Here is a 22,601-nt window from a genome sequence, read left to right as displayed (position 1 = left end):
GTAAAAAATGAAGCTGAGAATCTGAAATGTCCAGTAGCCCAAGATGTGTACAGTCAAGCTGATTAGAATACATCCAGGAAAAGTCAGTATCTATTGAACAATCAAAGTCTGGAAGATAATCCCCATAATACCATACCCTTGACACCAGGGAGGAGCTGGTAACCTTAAATTAAGAGGCTACAATAGGAATTTGAAGGTTCTGCCCTCTCTGATCCAAATTTTTCCTGTCTTTGTTATTCATATCATTAGATGCTTCATTTATGTAAATTTGTATTATTACAGAAGATATATAGTGTGACTTTTACACTAGGACTTTACAGCTATACCACTGTTCAAGTGTGTAAATGCCTGGTTCTGCTTCATCTGGTTAGTTCTACTATTGAGCCCCTGCAAAAAAATGAGTGAGGCTGGACACAGTGGCTCATACCTATAATCCCAGAACTTTGGGAGGTCAAGGCAGCCGGATCTCTTAAGCCTGAGAGTTCCAGCCTGGGCAACATGGTGAAACACTGTCTCTACAAAAAATACAAAAATCAGCTGGGCATGGCGGCATGCACCTGTGGTCCCAGCTACTCAGGACATTGAGGTGAGAGGATTGCCTGAGCCCAGGAAATCAAGGCTGCAGTGAGTCATGATGGCACCACTGTTCTCCAGAGTGAGACCCTCTCTCAAAAAGTAAAAAATAAAAAAAAAATTTTAAAAAGAATGTATCTCAGGGATGAGAAACCAAAGTCAGTTGAATCAAGCAAGTGTGAAATGTCCTAAAAGTACACAGTTGCTGTCCAAAGAAACTAAGGCAGAATCTACTATTAATGAGGACATGACCAACATGGGAAAAAAATACCAAGAGATAAGTACCTTTGTTTCTCAGTCCAGCTGTCCCTGCATCCTCGCAAGTGTCCCAGTGGGCCAAAGTGAGGACAATGAGAACTAAGGGCCAGGGTGTACTCTGCCAAATCCATCCAGTGTCAGCCTTAAGAAAGAACCTAAAATTATGTGTACAAGTGTTAAAATTACTGAATATTTAAGAAAGTAGCTAAATTACATTACTTCTTTAGAGAGAAGTTTCTACGATTATAAAGTCAAGACTGTTAGCACTGCAAATATACCTGAGATTCTGGCTTCTCCCATGTCTTGTTTTGTTTTCCATAGTAGTTATCGCTATAGGAAATTAACTTACAAATTTATTATTTTTTTGTTTCTCAGTCCCTAGCTAAAATGTAAGCTACACGAGGGCAGATCCTCTATATGTCTAGTTCACCTGTTATCTCCAGTGCATGCAACAGTCCTTAGCAAATGTTAGGTATTTGATCAATACTTGTGGAATCAATGAATAAGCAAAAGTCAGCAGGTAGATTTTCTGTGTGAGGAATCTGTGACCCTAAGACCAGCATACTTTCCTACAGAAAAAGTGCAACAAGTTCTCTGTTGACCATGTGTTTTCTGTCTCATTGTATGCTGCAGCAAATACTCACATTTGGCCTTGAAGTTCCACCCAACATGACATTTCCAAGAAAATGCCTGCTGCCCAAGACTAATGAATGAAATATAGGTCAGCCAGAAGCTAGAGACTTTGAAAGGCCAGAGGTTCCCCCCAGCCTCATTTGTTTCTATTTGACCAGAAAATGTCTGTGCGGTCCTAAAACACCCGAGGAAAAAGTTGAGCACCATTTAATAATAAAATTGAGAAGATAAGAGTGATTCATTCATGTGTTCTGCTTGTAGAAAAGTGCTAAAAAATATGAGGAAGAAACGCTGGTCTATAAATAGAGCAATGCAGAGCCAAACATATTACTTATTATGGCAGGTACACATTAAGTATCTCCTCCAGAGAACTGATCCAGTTTGCTATGTGGCTGTGAGTACATACTGAGTGCTCCTCAAGTAGCACAAGGCAAAACCAGCACCTTGATTTGTGTGTTCAGAACCATAGCTTTCATTAGTGATTTGGAGAAACGACAGTCTATTATGTTTGAACTTCTCTCATGCCTTAGTAAACATTGGCTGAAATACAATAAAGTGGTGCATATGCAGCAAGTGATTTTGAAACAATAATTCTTCCAGCATGCAATTTAGGGGAAATTTTTTTTGTGGTAACTGTGCTTTGGTATTTCCTGAACCCCCTGTTTGGGAATTCCTGTGTTATAGGAGAGATGGCACTTGGTCAATGTTGTGCTCCAGGTACATGTAGGAGTGACTCTGATGACAGCTAGCAACAGCCTCCAGTGTCAGAAAAATTTTACAGGCTGACTGAGGATATAGCCATAAGAGCTATAAGGAAAAAGTCTTTTCCCTCTATTACTTTTGCCCTGAAAAAAATTAATTCTCCCATTCCTGGGTTTGGTAGACCATTGACCCTAGGGTTTTAGGTGACTTTAGAAAATTAGGCTAGGTAGAAGTTGTATGGCTTGATTGGCATTGAAGAAAGTGAAGAAACATCTTACATAGTTTACTTTTGAATAGAGTAGTTGGGCCTATTAATATTTTCTTATCTATTGACCTTATATGACTCAGAACAGCTTCCCAAATTTCAGTTACTCATATGTCATCTTCATTACTTTTGTTATATATTTGTGTTCCACCTCTACTATAATTAATATGATTTTAAGTAAGTTTAAATTGGTATACTTTTTTACTTAGGTTTATCATAGGCTTTACTATCTGTAATTTTATATGCTAATAATATTTTTCTAATATAAATTTTTTCTAACTCTGAAAATTAAAAACAAAGGTTTCTGTGTCATCTTAAGTCATCTTGCATCCAGCAATATCTATACACACCTACTTTGGGAAACACTGACTTGGAATGAGATTCTTCTCAGAAGACATGACTTTGACAACCACAAAACTTCACTTTGTTGGTAGTCAGTAAGTAGTTGTTGATTTGTAGTGCAGAAACGTCATTTGAATGACAGTGAAAGGCTTTGGGGGCTTCTGTTAACAAATGAAAAGAAATAAGAAAAGAGAAAGAGGAGGTTGAACAATATTATGCCAAAGCTTGGGGAATAATGAGAATGAAATGATCATTGGAGTAACCTAACCCAGAGCGAGAGTAAGAGAGAGACAGAGAGAGAGAGAGAGAGAAGGTGGGGAAAGGGGAATGATTATACAAGTACTAGTTACCATTTATTTCATGCCAGTGCCAAGTATTGGACTGGTCATCTTCATGAATATCATCTCATTTCTTCCTCAGAAACATCACCAGGGGGAAAATAAGTTTTATTCCCCTCTTACACATGAGCAAACTGAAGTTCTTTTATTTATTTATTTATTAATTATTATTATTATTATTATTATTATTATTATTGGTGGTGGGGGACACAGTCTTGCTCTGTCACCCAGGCTGGAATACAGTGGCATGATCTCAGCTCACTGCAACCTCCACCTCCCAGGTTCAAGCGATTCTCCTGCCTCAGCTTCCTGAGTAGCGCCACCATGACGTGCACCACTATGCCCAGCTAATTTTTGTATTTTTAGTAGAGATGGGGGTTTCATTATGTTGGCCAGGCTGGTCTTGAACTCCTGACCTCATGATCTGCCTGCCTCAGCCTGCCAACGTGCTGGGATTACAAGTGTGAGCCACTGCACCCCGCCAGCAAACTGAAGTTCTGAGAGCTGAAGTCGCTTGTCTAAAATCACAGGGCTAGAAAACAGTGGACCTTGGATAAACCCTAGTTAAATATAAATTTTGACCAGATTCCTGAGTAGTGAGGGAAGGGAGAAGGTGGTAGAGAGAATCCTCACTTAGAACAAAATGTGAAGACTGACTTCTCGAGCCAGTTGAGCCTCTGGTCGGAAGTATCCAGAAGGTGTGAGTTGAGCAGAAGCCTCTGAATATGGGTGATCTCTGTCCATCCAAGTCACAGACTCCATCTCAGTCCTTATTGACTAGAGCCCTAAATTAGAGGGGGCTAATGAGTAATGGCTTGGGGTCATAGGGCTCCTGCCATTATCTCTCTAAGTAACGGAGTACTAGGAGAAACTGAGGAGGCGAACTACTAGGGCTTCGGGCCGTGTTATTCCATGCACTTATACCTTTCAGAGCTTTCCAGTCAAGGAAAAAAATTAAAATTGGTCAAGCAGGCTTTTAACTACTTACTCTGAAACTGGTAACATCATAACTATGCTTTATGTTTCCCCTTTAAAACCACGGAAGAATAGAAAGCGGTAAGATAACACTGAGAAAATGAAACGAGTCACTGTGTTCTGTAGCATCATAGTCAGTCTTGACTCACTGACTCTGATCATATCTATATATAAATATATAAAATATATAAGAGATACACAAATTCTTTTAAAATCAAATATTCTTATACATTTCTAAAACCTATGACTGGGCTACACATTAAACAGATGTAATGAACATTTCCCCTTCAAAATGTGGGTGGAAATACTTTACAGCACCTGGCAAAGCTCTTTGATCTCTTCAGGAGTTTGACTGCACCTCTGGAACCCCCCTGCCTTCTGCATGGAATGTAAACCACTGACACATTGATCCCTTGCCCTTCACCTGTGCACACTCACTTCATTCTCCTTTTTTCCTCTGGCCCATCCTTTACTTCCTCGCTACATCCATTATAACTAAAATGATCTCTCACTTTTTGATTCTGAGTGTTCCTCTAAACTGACCCTTATACATTCATTCAACACATAATTATCCAACAGTAACTCGTTGAGCAGTCACTGTGTGCCAGGTACTGTTCCAGGTGCTAGGAATATAGATGTGAACCCAGCCTATTAGCCTCTGTCCTCATGGAGCTGACAGGCTAGCAGGGGAAACAGGCATTCAGCAAACATTGAATACCTGGTCTAAGGTCAGGCTATGCTGTGTACAAAAAAGGGAAATGAACTAGTGTAAGTAGTAGAGTAGTGGGGGCAGAAAGTTATGGGGTCCATGCTCAGACAGAAAATCTGAGGCCTCCATGGCCTCCAAAGGCCAAGGTTGGCCCCCATGAGCTGGTGACTTTGGAGTAGCCTGAAATGAGTGGTGAACCATGTAATGATCTGGAGGAAGAGGATTCTAGGCCAAAAGAAGAGCAAATGCAAAGTTCCGAAGTCAGAACAAGCTTGGCTTTTAAAGAAACTGAGAGAAAGAAACTTCTGCTAACAACTAAAAAGAAACAAGAAAAGAGAAAGAGGTGGTTGAACAATATTATGCCAAATTGAATGGCTAAGCATGGCCAGAAAGGGGGAAGCAAGGCTGGGGGTGTAAGGGATGAGTCTGGAGAAGAGACAAGACTGTGTCCTGTAGAGCTTTTAGGCCATGGTAAGAGTTTGGATATTATTCTGAGCAGTACAGGAAGCCATTGTAGGGGTTAAGGTATTGATGTAATTTCTTTTTTGTTTATTTTAATTTCTCTAGCTGCTATATGGAAAATAGGCTTTTAAGGAGGCAAAAGTGGAAAAAGAAGACCAGTTAGCAGGCTGCCATGGTATTTCAGGCAAGAAATGATGGTGGCTTGGACTAGGAGGTGGAGGTGGGGGTAGTAAAAAATGGTCAAATTTTGAAGAAAGAACCTAAAGGACCTACTGACAAATTGGATGTGGGATGAGAGAGGAAGAGAGAAGTCTGGGATAATTTCAGGGTTTTTGCTCTTAACAATTGGGTAAATACTGATGCCATTTACTGAAACAGAAAATAACCCAGGAAGAAATGGATCAGTGGAACAGGAGAGTGGGGAACTCAGAGAAGAGCTTAGGTGGAGATAGAAATTTTGAAGCTTTCAGTTTGTCAGCGGTATTTATACCCATGGGGGTGGGTGACAGGTCTTCTAGGTAGCACAGACAGAGGAAGATTCAGCAGAAGATATGAAGAAACAAAAGCAGTGGTCATGAGGATCAGGAGAATGTAGTACCCTGGAATCCAAGTTATGAGCCATGTGACTAAAGAGTGAGAGAAAAACTAGGTCAAAGATTGATGATGAGATGAATGAGAATTGGCCATAAGATTCTATAAGAAGGGAGGTTTGGTGACCCTGACAAAAATAGATTCAGTGAAAAGGCAGGAGTAAAAGCCTGATTTGAATGGCTTGAGGTGAGAATAGGACTTGAGTAACAGGCAGAGAATGTGGACACCTCTAATCAGAGTTTCTCTATCAAAGTGAGCAGAGAAATGGGAGAGTGGCCACAGGGAGCATGTGGTCTATGGAGGACTTTAAAATATATACGTAAGAGAGGATGCAGCGTGTTTGTGTGCTGATGTGACTGAACTAGTGGAATGAGAGAAAATCGTGCAGGAGGGAGAGGGGATAAAAGCAAAACCAGTCTTTGAAGAGGCAGGGGTGCCTCCAGTGTGCACCACCGGTTCAGCGGGAGGAAAGGCAGCGTGCAGGGGCACAGAGGCAGGAGGGTGCTACAGTCCCTGCTGAGAAGATCTGTGAGTCATCTTCTGATTGCTCTATTTCCTTAGTGACATAAGAGGTGAGGTCATCCACAGAGGGTATGGAGGGGAAGGAGATGTTCAAGGCTTAGAGAGAGAGAGGAGGTATCATTTCAAAGACTGGGACAGTGGATTACCTAGGACACTGTTCGAGGATTACCCTGCAGTGCAGTATAGCCCTAACTAATAGACCCCTCTTCCTTCTTAAAAACCCTGCCTCCTCAAATTAAAAAAGGACAAATTAAACTAACCCTTCTGCCGGGCGCGGTGGCTCAAGCCTGTAATCCCAGCACTTTGGGAGGCCCAGACGGGCGGATCACGAGGTCAGGAGATCCAGACCATCCTGGCTAACACGGTGAAACCCCGTCTCTACTAAAAAATATAAAAAACTAGCCGGGCGCGGTTGTGGGCGCCTGTAGTCCCAGCTACTCGGGAGGCTGAGGCAGGAGAATGGCGTGAACCCGGGAGGCGGAGCTTGCAGTGAGCTGAGATCCGGCCACTGCACTCCAGCCTGGGCGACAGAGCGAGACTCCGTCTCCAAAAAAAAAAAAAAAAAAAAAAAAAACCCTAACCCTTCTAATGCTGATGCCTGTGACATTCCCATATAGCGTATTCCATTCCTCTGGGTTCTCTCCTCTTACTTCTCCCTTCCATAATCATTTTTTGTAACACCCAGAGTATTTTATTTTATTTGTTTCCCCAGCTGGAGTGCAATGGCGTGACCTCGGCTCATTGCAACCTCTGCCTCCTGGGTTCAAATGATTCTCCTGCCCCAGCCTCCCTAGTGGCTGGGATTACAGAGATGTGCCACCATGCCTGGCTAATTTTGTATTTTTACAAAATGTGTTTAAGAAAGAAAAGAAAAACGGGATTTCACCTTATTGGTGAGTCTGGTCTTGAAATCCTGACTTCAGTTGATCCACCTACCTCGGCTTCCCAAAATGCTGGGATTACAGGCATGAGCCACTGTGCCCGGCCCAGAATATTTTATATTTTTATTGAAGCTTTCAGCAGTTTCACTCATCCTGTTTCAAGTTGCTCTGCAATTGTTTTCCTGGATTGTAGACTTACATTTAATTTAAGGTTATAGTCCCTTAAATTCAAGAAAATGTTTGTTTATTTTGTTGATTGGTTGATTGGTTTTGAAGCAGGGTCTTGCTCTGTCAGCCAGGTTGGAGTGCAGAGGCACGATCATGGCTCACTACAGTCTTGACCTCCTGGGCTCGAGTCATCCTCTCACTTCAGCACCTGAGTAGCAGATACCACAGGCACATGCCACTATGCCCAGCTAATTTTTTAAAAATGGTTTGTAGATACAGGGTCTTGTCATGTTGCCCAGGATGGTCTTGAATTCCTGGGCTCAAGCAATCCTCCCATCTCAGTGTCCCAAAGTACTGGAATTACAGGCGTGAGCCACTGCACCCAGCTGAAAATGTATCCTTATTAAAAATTCTCCCACAAAGTTTTGCCCAGTAGGGTTCATAGCAGGGTGCAGCCCATGTTTATCAAATTAAAGAGTCTCCTTTCATCACCTGCCTTAGGATCTCATCAATATTATAAATCAACCTTTACACAATGATGAAATAGAATGATAGAGTGGAACTCACAGTGCTCTTACTGATCTTTCTCTAATAAACACCTAAAAAAATATGTGCATGCATCACATACACATATTTTCCCCTTTGTGTTCTACTTTCACTATTGGAAACTCCACATCTACTTTCTTCTGCTTCAACATTTTTAGGCATAGGAAACTTACTATCTTACAAAGTAACCCCTGCTTTTTTACATCTCTCTTAAACATTCCTTATCCTGATGGACTGAAGTTTCTTATCGTGAACCCACTGGCTCTTCTAATCTTTCTGAACTTCCCCAAAGTCAGTCATTCAGATACTTGAATATATCTATCATCTCTTCCTTGAGTTGCTGTTGTTGTTTAAACCAGATAAAATATGCTCCTTCCTTGGTTCTGTCCTATGTGACATGTTTTCCATATCCTGCTAGTCTTTCTTTAGTTTGTCAATGGTCTTTAGCATGGAGCAGTCAAAACTAGACACTTCGCCACGCTGTTGGTCTGAAAAGAACAGTTCAAGAAAACCATTAGCTCCCCTGATCTGGATGTAATACTCAATGCAGATTATTATTGTATTTTTAAATGAAATAATGATGTTTGTTTATATTGAACTTGCCATCAACTAAAATATATAGGTCTTATTCTTATGAATTGCCCTTAAGAGCTAGGTTTCCTCCCTTGAGGGGTAGGACTCTGTGTAATTCTGTGCAACTCTGTACCCTTCATTCAGTTGTCTGCACATTTATTTCTCTTCTATTCAGCCAGTAATGTTTGAGAAGAGGAGAGGAGGAAGAGTGCTTACTAGTGAGCATCTGTTATGTACCAAAAGTCATGTTGGTCTTATATATTTAAAAAACAGAGGTGTTACCCCTCTTTTGTGGATGAAGAAGTTAAGGCTCACAGAGGCTAAGGTAACTTGTCCAAGTCTACCCAACAACGGCGCTGATATTTGAGTTTAGAATCACCTTAATTCAAAGGCTGTCTTCTTTCAGCTATGTACACAGCTCTCGAGTGAGTCAGCCTCTCTTTCCAACTTGGTGAAATAGTCTCTATTCCTGATCATCACATATATCTACTACTCTTCTTAGCAATGAATTAGCTGCAAATTTGATAAGTATCAAATAGTGTTAAGAATATTGAGCATAGCAATGCCAAGGACAGAGCTCTGCAGCATCCCTGGCAGAGATCTTGCCTTTTACCCATGCATGCTGATTTACGGGCTTTGGGTATCATTTTCACTCAGTTCATGATAGTCCATCCATCTGCAGGTTATTATGAGAGATCTTTCTAAAAGTCCCACTGAAATACTAAAATATCATACCTAGTATATATTATCTTTCTATATGGTGGTGGTTTACCTCCCTTATTCTTCAGTGGTATAATAATCCTTTCTAAAATGTTACCAGGACATATCTCAGAGGTCTAAGATTTCTAGCATCCTTCAATATAGAAATTGAGATGCTTGCTCATTCCAGCCTTTCAGCTATCTTTGATTTTTTATCTTCATTTCATAGTCATGTTTATACGTTATTTTAATTTTCTGGCTTAACTTTATCTGACTCTAGAAAGTTGAATATATTCTAAACATCTAGGGCATTCTTTTAATACATTTTGCCTACCTTTGGCATACATTTTCTTTTAACCTTAAAGTCAATTCTTTTTACTTTAAGATTTTTCTCCTTTGAAGCTACTGGAGATACAACTTTGGAGTTGAGTAGCTCAGTATTTCAGCTAAATGCTAAAAGTAACTTTATACCAACTTCTACAAGCAGAGACTTCTTGCCTATGTTCTTCTCGTTTGAGACTATAGAACTTGGAAAAATTTTCTAGTTGTCCTGAATACCTTTTAGCTACCATTCTTGCAGGATAACATTGCCTATAAACCAATAAAGCCTATCCAGGATCTTTTCTTTCTAGGAGGCCAAATGAAGGTGGTTGTCATTTTGGTGGCAAGAACTCTTCTTCTCCTCTTCAGACACAAGGAATGAAGGAAAGAGAGTTTATAATAAATAAAGTGGCAAATCTTTAAAATGCTGATTATTTCAAGTGTTATCTAGGATACCAAAAAATAAACACTTCTAATTGTTCATAGGAATATAAACTTTTTGGAAGACACAGTGGTATCATCAATAAAAATGTTTAAAAATGTATGTTTTTCTGAACATTTCTGGGAATATATCCTATAATAATACTCACACCTGTGCATGAAGATGTAACTGTACTTGCTACTCATAAAATCTGATGATTTTTAGAATCATCCCAATCTGATAAAGGAGTGCTTCAAAAAATATATAAGTAGACTTGACAACCACTGTTATCATCAGTCACTGCCTCTGAGGGAGAATGTCAGTTAGTTTGGAAGAGGGTGGCACCAGGAATAGGAAGGGACCTCTCCCAACTCTGATTCACTGTTGAAAAGTGGGAATGGAGGCCGGGCACAGTGGCTAATGCCTGTAATCCCAACACTTTTGGAGGCTAAGGTGGGCAGATCACCTGAGGTCAGAAGTTCGGGATGATCCTGGCCAACATGGTGAAATCCCATCTCTACTAAAAACAGAAAAAAAAAAAATAGCTGGGCATGGTGGCTGGTGCCTGTAATCCCAGCTATTCAGGAGGATGAGGCACAAGAATCGCTTGAATCCAGAAGGCGGAGATTGCTGTGAGCCAAAATCACACCACTGCACTCCAGCCTGGGTGGCGACAGAGCGAGATTCCATCTAAAAAAAATTAAAAAAGGAAAGAAAAAAAAGGAAAAGAAAAGTGGGAACAGAGAGTTCCTTCAGTCAGCTGCAAGAGGACAAGTAGAGTGGAGCTGACCATGAAAGTGGGCAGGACTGGGTATAAAATATAACAGCAAGTCAGTCTGTACAGAGATGTTGAAGTATGTTAATAAAATATTGTAAGCAACTGAAAATATCTATCAATAGAGGAATGGTCAAACAAATTAGGATGTCATTATTCTAGGAATGTTTACAAGACTGTTAAAAGTATGAGGTAGACCTATAGGCCATGTCATGAAAAGATCTCCAAGACATATTGGTATAAAATATAACAGCAAGTCATTTCATGTTGTTCAATCCAATTTAGGTGAAATGTTAGTGTTTTAAAAGAGAGAGTGAAAGGTTGGCACAAATTTTGACAGTGGCTTCCTCTGAGATGGGAGGAGTAGAAGGAGAGTGCAGAGGAGTGCCCTCAGGCTTTGCCCAAATCCTTCTGCCTCATTGGAATCTTATACTAAAACACATTTGTTTATTACCTGGATAATTTTTTTAAACTGCTATGACAGGAAAGAATATCGGTGAATTGAAGCTGCCTATCAGAACCATATCTTGGGTGGGTGGAGGGCATCCCTGACCTTGCCCTGCTGATGAGGAAGAAGATGAGGCATCTCTGCCAGCTGAAAGCACACAGAGCCAACAACCATATAAATATTTCTGCATGTGTCAAGAAGGCCATTTGCAAAAGAGAACACCAAAAACAACTCACTATTTATGTGAGTAAGAGAAAATAGAGCATTTGGCGGGGGGGGGGGGAAGATCAATAGTTTGGAATATTTCAACTCATATGGAAAAAGGATTATCACGTCTTTCATGATCTTAGAGGCAGAACTAGAACTCATAGGCCAGAGGGCACCAAACAGCATGACACCCTCAGCAGTCACCATCTAAACACAGATGCATCTCGTCTGGCTGGTGAATACTGGGAGGCAACACTTGTTGCTCTTCACCCTATTTCGCATCCGTAGCCTGTACATGTGTGTCCTGCACAGCTTGCTTCTTTCAGTTTCTCTGACTAGCACCTGTGTTTGGATGTTTGACTCGTGCTATGAGGGCAAGCTATAGGGAATCAGATTTGGAAGCAGCTTAAGGTAGAACTTTCTAAGCACAGGAAGGCAGCACACCTGCCTAGTTAGGAACGCAGGCTCTGGAGCTAGCCTGCCTCATTTGAATGCTGGCCCTGCCGCCTACTACTGTGTGGAATTAAGCTGGTTGCTTCAGTTTCATGCTTCAGTTTTCCCATTGTGTGAAATGAGAGTGTAATGAGGATTATACGAGTTAATACACATAAAGCATTAACATTAGTTATCTCTCACCATGTAACAATATTAATACAAATTTAGCAGCTTAAAACAATACACATTTATTATCTGATGGTTTCTGTGGGTCAGGATTCTAGGCACGGCTTATCTGGTCCTTTTTAGGGTCCCACAAAGCTACAATCAAGATGTCAAATAGAATAGCAGTCTCCACTGAGTCTTGACTCAGGGAGGATCTACTCCCAGGCTCGCCCAGGTTGTTGGCAGAATTCAGTTCATGGCTTTGGTTTCTTGCTGGCTGTCAGCCCCAGAGGCCACCTTCAGCCCCAGCCTCAGAGCCCACAAGGGAGACAAGACTGTGAGCATGATGGGTGCTACCGTCTTATGTGCATATTCAGCGTATATGTAACAACATGCATCTGGAAGCTTCGCCATATCTGCTGGTTAGAGGTAAGCCACAGGTCATGCTCACACTCAAAGGAAAAGGACATCTAAAGGTGGTGAACATCAGGAGTTAGGGATCATAGAGAACTGCCATAGACACCGTCCTCCATGCATACCAAGTCAGGCCTACTACATATAAAGTTCTTAATAAATGTGAGGTATTATCCATGGAAGCTATCTGAAGAAGGCATAGGTGACTTTCTGAGAGGATTAGTTTCTCACACTGGGGGTATCCAGACCGTTACTGGGTGGAGACTGTAGACACATAGCAAAGAAAACCAAATGGAAATAGGCGTTGAGCCAGATAGCTCCTGAAGGTCACCTGAGATTATTCTGTCACCAGACAAGGTGAACCAACTGCCCCCTCCTCCTTCAGCACTGTCCTGAGTTCATTGCTACTTTCTTTTTGCATGCTGTCTTTTTTCACTTTTGTCTGATTTCACCTGTGTAAAAATGGAAACTAGAACATCCCATGATATGATTTTCTCTGAGAATTCTTGAGAGTTGCCCTGTTCCCTCATAGAACAGTCATGCTTGGGGGTGGGGTGGGAGGAAGGAAATACGCTTTACCTTTACTACAATCTATGGGTTTGTTTCTTCCTAAGGAAAAGGGACCCAGGCCCTGTTTACTTTTACAGTGTCTCTCAAAATTCTAACCAGATAGGTGTGCCTAGACTGTACTCAATAAACACCATCTAACATCTCCTGGAAAAGGGAGAGATAATGAATTGGACTGCTGGGCTCCTTCTAGATCTTGCTGCTGATATATGAGGGTTTTTACCTGTTTGATTCACTCCCCAGTTTGTTCATGTGCCTCCGCTGTCTCTGTGGAAGGCCTGGTAAATATAAACTCTCTGTTGAGTACCCCAGCCCTGAAAGAGGACTGATAAGGCAGTTCCATGGGAGGCAGCACAGAATCCAGAAGTGTGGGGGGTTTTATGCCTGAAAAGTTGATTTAAAACATATGTATCCTTACATATTGATTTCATAAGTGCATACGCCAGCCCTGCTTCTGCATTCAGCCTCTGAAACATGTGACTGAAGAACCATATGTGCCTAATATGCAAACACCCAAATACACCCTCCGCCATGCCCATGCCTAACTCCGAGCCCTGTTGTGCTGGGGAAAGTAAATGGAAATGACTGAGGACAGTTATGTTAGTAACTAAACATTAGAAATACAATAACCATGCAGCATCTCTGTTATTTCTTTAATTCAGGCAATTTCCCAGTAGAGTATTAAGGTGTTAATTGCTTCTGCACTTTTCTATTTGACAGATATGTCCTTTTTCACCTAGGTAAGGAAAGCAATTATTGTAATGCTCTCATGGGCTTTGTGAGATATTCTTTAATGACTTTTAAAGGCATCAATAGGGCATTGTGCTTTTAAAGGGAAACTGTCCTCTTTTCTGTTTGTGCTTGATAACAAGAGTGGGTATTATATTCAGACTACATGATGAATCTGTGAAAGGAAAATATGCAATGAAAAAAAATAAAGGAGTAGTAATACATTTTCAGGAAATATGTATCCAGATTTCAGATATGAGAAAAATATGTTCTTATATGTGCATGTATCACTGAGCTTAACAAAGATTAAACACAATAAAAAAGATACTCAGCAGGCATATTTCTCTGGAATTTTAACACAAAGTTGTTATTCTCTGGAACTGGTGTGGCCTCCCAAGTGAGGGTTTGGCAGGTCGTTTACTCAATACAAATCAGTAAATATTCTTTTACACATTGTGTGAAAGTGACTTTCACAGGCTACTTGAGCTACAATTGATTTTACAGTTTCATGTTTGCTTTCAAAATAAAAGAAAAATAGTCTTAGAACTTTTAATTAGAATTCAGAACTCTTTTTTGATAAGAGTCACTTTGGCAACCTGGTCAAGCCAACACAACCCATGTTAACTAAAGTGATAGTGTAGAAAGAAGACTGAATGTGGAGTGAGAACTGAAGTTAGAGTTTTAAGTCCTCACAAAAGGATTTGTTTGATACCTGTCCTCAGGCAAGTTGTCTAACCTTGAAAGCTTCAGATTTTTCATTTGTAGGATCCTGGGTTTCTGTGAGAATCAAATGTATGTGACTCTTCTGGCCAACTTAAGTGCTCTCTGGATATACAATTGTATGATCAAAGGAAGATCTAGGTTTTGTGCCGCCTCAAGTTTATACAATTTGAGGGGAGGGGGTTCTTTAAGAAAAAAAATACAAAAATATAATTTTTCGAATTTGACAAAACCGTATGATGCTGTGAATACATTGCTAGGATGCCTCCCAAGACTTTGGAATAAACCTGTGCCAGTTAAGGTCCCAGAAATTAAAGACTCAGTCACTTAGCCTGTGCAGCATTATTAGAGATGTACAGAATGCTAAAGCTGGAAATGGCCATACCTCCCACCTGACAGGGGTTCACACTTGTTTTTTTAGCAGTAGAAACCTCTTTTCAAAATCTTATGTGGAGGAATAAGAGGGAAAAACTGACTAGTGTAGCTGAAGATGGGACCTAGGACTTAGAGATATGCCCGTTTGGTCTTTTATCTTCCCTGGAAGAATTTCAGTTGAGGCCCGGTGTGGTGGCTCATGCCTCTAATCCTAGCACTTTCAGAGGCTGAGTCAGGAGGATCACTTGAGGCCAGGAGTTTGAGACTGGCCTGAGCAAATAACAAGACTCTATCTGTACAAAAAATTTAAAAATTAGCCAGGGGTAGTGGCATGCACCTGCAATCCCAGCTACTCAGGAGGCTGAGGTTGGAGGATCACTTGAGTCCAGGAATTCAAGGTTGCAGTGAGCTAGATCATACCAGTGCACTCCAGGCTGGGTGACAGAGTAAGACCCTGTCTCTAATACATACATACATACATACATACATACATACATGCATACATGCATACATTGCCTACAAACTACCCCCCAACATACACATTTTAACAACCGTGAAACTGGGATGCATTTTATAGTTGCTCTTAGACAAGTGATAATCATAATATTATTATTATTGCTTGTGCATGCACTTACTTGGTTGCAGTTCCTGGTGATATCATTGGATAAATATAACTCCTTGAAGTTTCAGGAAATAAACCTGAAAACGAATAAAACCTGAAATAAACCTGAGGAGGGAATATATACTGTTGTCTAAAATGTTCTCTTGACACTTTTCCATAAGTTCAGGAAGCAAAAGTATCAAAACTTGCCAAATGAGGATTCAATCAAGTGGGGAAGGAAAAGGGGTGCTCAGAAGCACCCCTCTCCTGGAGGCACAGAGTGTGGGGGTCTTGCAAATGACTTTCTTGCTCGACACTTGTGGGGTGAGTATAACCTGAGGGTCTGGGAGAGGGCCAACCTCCGCCCCTGAGTCTCACAGTCCCTGGTGCCCGCCCAAGGCCAGGTTATGGGCTCAGATGTCACGCTTTCCTTGCCTCCTTCCTGTCACCTCCAGAGATTTGGATTCAGGATTTGTTCCTAGTGTCCAAAACTTTGACAGGAAACTTACTTTTTTTTTTTTTCATATGGAGTCTCACTTTGTTACCCAGGCTGGAGTGCAGTGGTGCAATCTCAGCTCACTGCAACCTCCATCCCCTGGGTTCAAGCAATTCTCCTGCCTCAGCCTCCCCAGTAGCTGGGATTACAGGTGCCTGCCACCACATCCAGCTAATTTTTGTATTTTTAGTAGAGACAGGGTTTCACCACCTTGGCCAGGCTGGTCTTGAACTCCTGACCTCGTGATCCAACCACCTCGGACTCCCAAAGTGCTGGGATTACAGGCGTGAACCACCGCGCCAGAGGCTGATGCTTACCTACAAATCTTGATAGAACAATTAAAGTTTTTTGATCACAAGCTTCAAAACTGCAAAGATAATAAACAGAGCAAGAAAATTGAAACTCTTAAAGAGAAGCAAATAGCATGGTAGAATCACTTAAACACTGTACTGTGTTGATGCAGATTGCTAAAGACCAGAATAATGCTGAGAAGCACACAAGTAGAATTATAAGTACTATTAATATTGTAGATGCAATGTATCAACCTAGTCCCTTGGAACCCATGATCAGCACAATGCCTTCTCAGACTGTCTCACCTCCGGAACCTACTCAGCTGCATAAGATAGAGCAGAGTTCATCTTCCTGACCAGTTGGACCTGTACTAGTTACCTTGGGACACCATTAGAGTCCAACACCAAATAGTAGAGGCAGTGACCATTCACCACCTAGTAGCAGTCAACTTCTCCAAGCCATGTCAACGGCTTCTCTAAATACAGTCCCAGAGTTCTCTTATTCCAGCAGTGAAGACGAATTCTACAATGCTGATGAATGTCATCAACATGGCTCATCCCCAAAGCACTTAATAGATTCTTCTGAATCTGCCTCAGTCTTGACACATGGCAGTGCAGAAAACAGACTAAAGTGCCCAGATAGCACAGAATCACTTAATTCTTTCACATCCAATGGAACAAGTGATACTGACTCATTTGATTCACCTCATGAGAGAGCTGACGAGGAGGAGGCAGGGTCCGTGGAGGAGCATAAGAGCATTATCACATACCTCTAGTCACAGGTTAGGGTTAGTATGGATCTTTCTAAAGTAGTTCTTCCAACATTTTTTTCTTGAAAGAGGATCTCTTTTAGAAGCATATGTAGACGTTTTTTGCATATCCAACCTTTTTGCGAGCATTGGTGACCAGGGATTGAATGGTTCAGAACATGAAATGGTACCTCTCAGCCTTTCATGCAAGGAGGAAAGAATCGATTACCAAAAAGCCATTTTAGCAAGATCTTTCAGTGTCACTGGACATTACCAAATGATACCAAAGAGAACAAAGGGCTAGTTTTAGAAGGACCAGTTCCCTGGGTTTCCAAAAACAATGTAAAATTTGTGGCTGAACAGATTTCCCATCATCTACCTACTTCAGCCTTTTATGCTGAGTGTTTATCAAAAAGATTCAATTCATTGCTGATATCTGGACCTAATCAAAATTCCTTAGGATGTCAATTGGGATAAACAACATAGGGTGGGGCCACAAGCCCTGTGTCTTGTGTTTAAAGTGTGAGAAACATTACATCCTCACATTCCCCAGTGTTTAAGGATGGTCTATCCTCACAGTGCTCTGAATGGAACTAGGAGGAGAAGCAATATTAATTATTCCAAAAGTGGTGATAATGCAAATATCATCTTCCACACTGAACCTTTCTCTGGGGACAGGAAGCACAGAATTACCACTGTGATTTTTTTTCTCCAAATGATGAGAAGCCTTTTGCTCAATTCAAGGGGAATGGAATGGTGTAATGTATGCAAAATATGCAACGGGAAAATGCAGTCTTTTTAGATACCAAGAAGATGTCTATAATCAAGAAGATAGGAAGTTGAAAGATCAGAAAAAATATGAATCCCACTGCCTTTAGAAGGATGTCACTTTCAACTTAAGAATCAGAGACATTCAGTTGCCATGTAGTTGTGCAGTTTTGAGTGAGTTTCTTAATCCTGGGTTCTAATTTGATTGGACTGTGGTCTGAGAGACAGTTTGTTATAATTTCTGTTCTTTTACATTTGCTGAAGAGTGCTTTACTTTCAACTATGTGGTCAATTTTGGATGACTATGGGGTAAATAATGAAGGCAGAAATAAAGATGTTCTTTGAAATCAGTGAGAACAAAGACACAACATACCAGAATCTCTGGGACACATTTAAAGCAGTGTGTAGAGGGAAATTTATCGCATTAAATGCCCACAAGAGAAAGCAGGAAATATCTAAAATTGACACCCTAACATCACAATTAAAAGAACCAGAGAGGCAAGAGCAAGCACATTCAAAAGCTAGCAAACGGCAAGAAATAACTAAGATCAGAGCAGAAATGAAGGAGATAGAGACACAAAAAAACCCTTCAAAAAATCAATGAATCCAGGAGCTGGTTTTAATTGATAGACAGCTAGCAAGACTAATAAAGAAAAGAAAGAAGAATCAAATAGATGCAATAAAAAATGATAAAGGGGATATCACCACCGATCCCACAGAAATACAAACCACCATCAGAGAATACTATAAACATCTCTACACAAATAAACTAGAAAATCTAGAAGAAATGAATAAATTCCTGGACACATACACCCTCCCAACACTAAACTAGGAGGAAGTTGAATCCCTGAATAAACCAATAACAGGCTCTGAAACTGAGGCAATAATTAATAGCCTACCAACCAAAAAAAGTCAAGGACCAGATGGATTCCCAGCCAAATTCTACCAGAGATACAAAAAGGAGCTAGTACCATTCCTTCTGAAACTATTCCATCAATAGAAAAAGAGGAAATCCTCCCTAACTCATTTTATGAGGTCATCATCATCCTGATACCAAAGCCTGGCAGAGAACACAACAAACAAAGAGAATTTTAGACCAATATCCCTGATGAACATCGATGCAAAGATCCTCAATAAAATACTGGCAAACCGAATCCAGCAGCACATCAAAAAGCTTATCCACCATAATCAAGTCAGTTTCATCCCTGGGATGCAAGGCTGGTTCAACATATGCAAATCAATAAACACAGTCCATCATATAAACAGAACTAAAGACAAAAACACATGATTCTCTCAATAGATGCAGAAAAGGCCTTTGACAAATTCAACAGCCCTTCATGCTAAAAACTCTCAAGAAACTAGATATTGATGGGACATATCTCAAAATAATAAGAGCTATTTATGACAAACCCATGGCCAGTATCATACTGAATGAGCAAAAACTGGAAGCATTCCCTTTGAAAACTGGCACAAGAGAGGGATGCCCTCTCTCACCACTCCTATTCAACATAGTGTTGGAAGTTCTGGTCAGGGCAATCAGGCAGGAGAAAGAAATAAAGGGTATCAGTTAGGAAAAGAGGAAGTCAGATTGTCCCTGTATGCAGATGATATAACTGTATATTTAGAAAACCCCACTGTCTCAGCCCAAAATCTCCTTAAGCTGATAAGCAACTTCAGCAAAGTCTCAGCATACAAAATCAATGTGCAAAAGTTACAAGCATTCCTCTACACCAATAACAGACAGAGAGCCAAATCATGAGTGAACTCCCATTCACAATTCTTCAAAGAGAATAAAATACCTAGGAATCCAACTTACAAGGGATGTGAAGGACCTCTTCAAGGAGAACTAGAAGCCACTGCTCAACGAACTAAAAGAGGATACAAACAAATGGAAGAACATTCCATGCTCATGGATAGGAAGAATCAATATCATGAAAATGGCCATACTGCCCAAGGTAATTTATATTCAATGCCATCCCCATCAAGCTACCAATGACTTTCTTCACAGAATTGGAAAAAACTACTTTAAAGTTCATATGGAACCAAAAAAGAGTCCACATTATTTGCCAAGACAATCCTAAGCCAAAAGAACAAAGCTGGAGGCATCATGCTACCTGACTTGAAACTATACTACAAGGCTACAGTAACCAAAACAGCATGGTACTGGTACCAAAACAGAGATATAGACCAATGGAACAGAACAGAGCCCTCAGAAATAATACCACACATCTACAACCATCTGATCTTTGACAAACCTGACAAAAACAAGAAATGGGGAAAGGATCCTCTATTTAATAAATGGTGCTGGGAAAACTGGCTAGCCATAAGTAGAAAGCTGAAACTGGATCCCTTCCTTATACCTTGTACAAAAATTAATTCAAGATGGATTAAAGACTTAAATGTTAGACCTAAAACCATAAAAACCCTAGAAGAAAACCTAGGCAATACCATTCAGGACATAGGCATGGGCAAGGACTTCATGACTAAAACACCAAAAGCAACGACAATAAAAGCCAAAATAGACAAATAGGATCTAATTAAACTAAAAAGCTTCTGCACAGCAAAAGAAACTACCATTAGAGTGAACAGGCAACCTACAGAATGGGAGAAAATTTTTGCAATCTACCCATCTGACAAAGGGCGAATATCCAGAATCTACAAAGAACTTAAACAAATTTACAAGAAAAAATCAAACAATCCCATCAAAAAGTGGGTGAAGGATATGAACAGACACTTCTCAAAAGAAGACATTTATGCAACCAACAGGCACATGAAAAAATTCTCATCGTCACTGGTAATCAGAGAAATGCAAATCAAAACCACAATGAGATACCATCTCACACCAGTTAGAATGGCGATCATTAAAAAGTCAGGAAACAACAGGTGCTGGAGAGGATGTGGAGAAATAGGAACACTCTTACACTGTTGATGGGACTGTAAACTAGTTTAACCATTGTGGAAGACAGTGTGGCGATTCCTCAAGGATCTAGAACTAGAAATACCATTTGACCCAGCGATCCCATTACTGGGTATGTACCCAAAGGGTTATAAATCATGCTGCTATAAAGACACATGCACACGTATGTTTATGGCACCACTATTCACAATAGCAAAGACTTGGAACCAACCCAAATATCCATCAATAATAGACTGGATTAAGAAAATGTGGCACATATACACCATGGAATACTATGCAACCATAAAAAAGGATGAGTACATGTCCTTTGTAGGGACATGGATGAAGCTGGAAACCATCATTCTGAGCAAACTATCGCAAGGACTGAAAACCAAACACTGCATGTTCTCACTCATAGGTGGGAATTGAAGAATAAGAACACTTGGACACAGGGTGGGGAACATCACACACCAGGGCCTGTTGTGGGGTGGAGGGGGGAGGAATATCGTTAGGAGAAATGCCTAATGTAAATGATGAGTTAATGGGTGCAGCGCACAAACATGGCACATGTACACATATGTAACAAAACTGCACGTTGTGCACATGTACCCTAGAACTTGAAGTATTTAAAAAAAAAAATCAGAGACATTGATGCAGCAACTGAAGCAAAAACACAAACTTGGAAAAGACAAAGAGAAGAAACCCAAGAAAGGAAGGATAAGGAAATTCAATTGGAGACAAGCTTATTTCATGAAGATGGAAGATGTTGGGTTTATGATGAACCATTACTGAATTATGTTGGTGCTGCCAAGCATTGGGCTAGGAAATGTGAAGTTTACACCTGATAGCCAGGGCAGTAAGCATAATAAGCAACAAACATTCTCCCTTTGGGAGAACCTGTTCATTCCCTTCTTATTGCAATGGTTCCTGTCTCAGGGATATGAGACTTTTTTTTTTTTACAATTAAAAATCAATAGTATTTAATTCTATACAATGAAGAATTGGAAATTTAAAAAGCAGTACCATTTGCAGTAACATAAAAAAAATCAAATAAATAGAAATTCCTAAACCAATGCTTGGCAGCACCAAGATAATTCAGTAATGGTTCATCATAAATGCAACATCTTCCATCTTCATGAAATAAACTTGTCTCCCATTGGATTTCCTTCTCCATCCTTTCTTCGGTTTCTTTTTCAAGTTTCTGTTTTGCTTCAGTTGCAGCATCAATGTCTCTCTTTGCCATAAATCTAGCAAAATATTTACAAGATCTACACAGAATATGGGACTTTCTGACACAGATGAACAATTACAGTGGGAAAAGCTTCCCTTTTTTCCTCTGTGGCAGTTATGGCCATAAGTCCTGAGAAAAACTTCAGGTTTTGAAAACAAGATGTTTGCTCCTTTTCCAAACCCTACATATTGAAAAGCATTTCTAAATCCAAGCCTCAAACTCTACACTCTAATACTGATGTTAAGGAACACAATTTCTGTTTTCTAGTTCTTATGATGTTGGATTATGTGTGTGTGTGTGTGTGTGTGTATACAGCTCATATGTTGGATTATATGTGTGTGTGTGTGTATATATATATACACAAACACATACACACAGTATATGCAGTTGACCCTTGAACAACACAGGTTTGAACTGCACAGGTCTACATAAACACATTTTCTACCACCTGTGCCACCCCTGAGATAGCAAGTCCAACCCCCTCTTCCTCCTTCTCAGCCTACCTAACGTGAGGAAGACAAGGATGAAGACCTTTATGATGATCCTCTTCCACTTAATAAATAGTAAATATGTTTTCTTCCTTATGATCTTCTTAACATTCTTTTTGTTATAAGAATATAGTATATCATACATATAACATACACGATATGTGTTTATGTTGTCAGTAAAGCTTCCAGTCAACAGTAGGCTATTAATAGTTAAGTTTTGGGGTAGTGAAAAGTTACATGTGGATTTTTCAACTATACACCAGGGGGT

At 40.3% G+C, this 22,601-nt stretch overlaps 1 protein-coding gene and 1 pseudogene across 18 annotated transcripts in view; both read left to right on the top strand.

Annotated features, from left to right (window-relative positions):
* The window catches only part of GRIP1 (glutamate receptor interacting protein 1), a 711,077-nt gene that overhangs the window by 481,354 nt on the left and 207,122 nt on the right, over positions 1–22,601 (top strand). The window lies entirely within an intron of this gene.
* Positions 16,321–21,587, top strand: LOC107126731 (oxysterol-binding protein-related protein 9-like; annotated as a pseudogene).

The sequence above is a fragment of the Macaca fascicularis genome, chromosome 11 (assembly GCF_037993035.2).
Source record: "Macaca fascicularis isolate 582-1 chromosome 11, T2T-MFA8v1.1".
Taxonomy (NCBI): domain Eukaryota; kingdom Metazoa; phylum Chordata; class Mammalia; order Primates; family Cercopithecidae; genus Macaca; species Macaca fascicularis.
The sequence above is the reverse complement of the archived record's forward strand: the minus strand, read 5'-3'. Positions and strand labels throughout refer to the sequence as shown.